The following is a 3,045-nucleotide window of genomic DNA, read 5'->3' on the forward strand; positions in this document are numbered from 1 at the left end:
TGCGGGCTGCGGGGCGGCGTGGTGCGGAGGACCGGGCGACGGGGCGCGGGCTTCGAGGGCCCGACCCGGGCTCGGGCGGGCCGATGGCGGTGGGCGGCTGCGGCGCCACGTGGCGTGCCCTGAGTGGCTGGGGCGCGGCGGCGGACGCGTCCGGCTCCGTCCGGACGTGTCCGGCGGCGGAGAGGGAGCGGGCTAGGGTTTCGGGATCCGAAAATTTCGGAGGGCTGCACATATTTATAGATAGAGGGAGCTAGGAGACTCCAAATGGGGTGTAGTTTTCGCCCACACGATCGTGATCCGACGACAGAGAGCATGGAAGTGACTTAGATGGGTTATTGGGCTGTTTTGGAGGGGAGTTGGGCTGCAACCCAAAAGAGGCCTTTGCGGTTATCCGGTTATCCGTTGGAGTATCAAACGAGTTCCAAATGACACGAAACTTGACAGGTGGTCTACCGGTGGTGTACCAAGGCCACTTGCCAATCCTCGGTACATTCCGAGAACGTTTAACACCCGCGCATGAAAAGAGACAAGAGGGGTGCGCCGGTGCACGTGGGAGTGTCGGATTGCAAAACATAAAACGGGGAAAATGCTCGGATGCATAAGACGAACACGTATGCAAATGAGATGCACATGATGACATGATATGAGATACATGACATGAACAAAATGCAAAACAAAAGACAAAAACCCAACCACGGAGGGAATCTCATAACACATAGCCGAAAATGGCAAGAGTTTGAGTTACAAAGATGGAAAGTTACATCCGGGGTGTTACAGTACGATAGCACCACCTATCGGAACCACGCCAAAAACATCCGTGTCTCCAATTGCGTTTGAATCCTCCAAACCCTTCCCTTTACTTTCTTGCAAGTTGCATGCTTTAATTTCCGCTGCTCATATACTCTTTGCATGCTTGCTTGAATTGTGTGATGATTGCTTGACTTGTCCAAAGATTGCTAAAATCTGCCAAACTCTAAAATTGGGAAAATGTTAAGTTTTTAATTGGTCAAGGAGTCTAATCACCCCCCCTCTAGACATACTTCAAGGTCCTACATTATAGCTTACAGAACACGTACAAACACGAGGTAGAACTTATCTGTTTGGCTTGCTGGGATCAGTGCCGGGAAATCTTCTCACTCCTTTGTTGAAGCCAAGTCCATAATGAGAACCTGCAACTCCATACTGATGAGAACAAATTTACCTCGATGATGGAGGGAGTATTTGCTTCTGTGTATAAATCGTCCAGGCATATGTGATGCTAACCTGTGTAATCCTAAATTGAGCTATGGATGATGTTCGTTCTTTTTTCCTCCTTCCGCCACAGCGCGCCGAGCTCCGCAGTGAACCGGAGGATCTTGGCCTCGTCATTTGCCCAGCATCCAGGCGTTCTGACCCTTTTGAAGGCGCGGCCAATAGTTCGGCGTCGGGTTCCCTCTCACGAATCTAGTGTGCGCATGAGCCTATCGGTTCTTTTCTCTCTCATTGATTCACCCCTCAATGAATAACCCGCTTAATTAGCTCATTAAGCTCATGCATGCTTTTGCTCCCGTCATCCCACGTCACCTCATGAATGCTTGCTTTTCCTCTCGCTATTTTCCCACGTCTCAGGTGCCACGTGAGTGTAGTTTCCTAGAGGTATATTAACTGGTCTAGGTGGATGTGAAAGACCGAGGTGGTACTTTTAAATACGTGAAGCCATCGATGCGACTCAGGCACAGGCAGGTATTTAGCAAGGGCCAGGATGGATGAAACATTGTGTATGCTTCTTGGGCCAAGGCCCAGCCGGACGTACAAGCATTGGGAGGGAACGAAACGTTTTATTAACAACGTACGTACGGGCATGATATACAGAGATAGGTTAGTACCACCTCGTTTATATTACGATTTTGTCTATATCTATACCTACTATTAAAGGGAATAGGTATTCTTGGTTTGGTTTAGTCCTTTTCGTTTGGTTTACACATGTTAAGCAATCTAGGCCAGGTACTTGTATATTGATGGGTCTTTTATGGGCTTTTATAGAGAGACCGCAAAAAATAATTGGGTCAAAATAAAGCAACATTGTAGGAATTGAACACAAGACCTCATGTCTAGCTCTTCGATGTAACAACCAAAAATTTATGCACCTTTCATATTTACTAATCCCAACTCACTCTAAATATACGAATTAAGCAAATCATGTTTAGGGCACGCTAATTAAGCGAATGAGCTAATAAAAGAAGGATTGTGGGCTTAAATATAATATTTAAATGGATGTGACTAATTAAAGAAAGTATTATGGGTAAACCAATGGAATAACTATTAAAAAGATTATGGTCTTAATAAATTCTACATGAAGGATTTGAGGTAAAAAGGAAGGATCTATAGGCTTCAATATGTTGGGGCTACTAAATTACTCCCTCTGTTCCTAAATATTTCTCTTTCTAGATATTTTAACAAGTGATTATGTACAGAGTAAAATGAGTGAATCTACACTCTAAAATATGTCCATATACATCCATATGTGATAGTCCATTTGAAATATCTAGAAAAAAATAAATATTTAGGAACAAACGGAGTAGAAAAGGAAGAATTTGATTCCCGACTAAAACGGGTGAGGACATCATGGTAATTAATGAAAGGATTTATACTTAAATGCCATTAACAAAGGATTGTATTTAAATGGAATCAGTGGTAGATTATGCCCCGCGAAGAAAATATGAACACGGCTAAATTGCAACGTAGTTTTTTATGTTCATTTCGTAAAAGGATGTTACATTGCAAAATGTTCTTCATAGTGAATCCGATGTTGTGGGACATTATGCTTGCATAAAATTTTGCCCGTTGCAACGCACGAGCATATGTGCTAGTAAATTGTAAAAGCGTATTATGACTGGACGAAAGTGTATTGTGACGGTGAACCCGACAAACTCAACCCGTGCTTTATTATTAACTAGCACAAATGCCCGTGCGTTGCAACGGGAGAAGAACAAAACCATACTTCCTGAACCCAATAGCTCAAGACCCTTCCCCCTCCTCCTCCTCCCACGACCGACTACCACACAT

This window comes from Triticum aestivum, chromosome 2B, assembly GCF_018294505.1.
Source record: "Triticum aestivum cultivar Chinese Spring chromosome 2B, IWGSC CS RefSeq v2.1, whole genome shotgun sequence".
Classification (NCBI taxonomy): Eukaryota; Viridiplantae; Streptophyta; class Magnoliopsida; order Poales; family Poaceae; genus Triticum; species Triticum aestivum.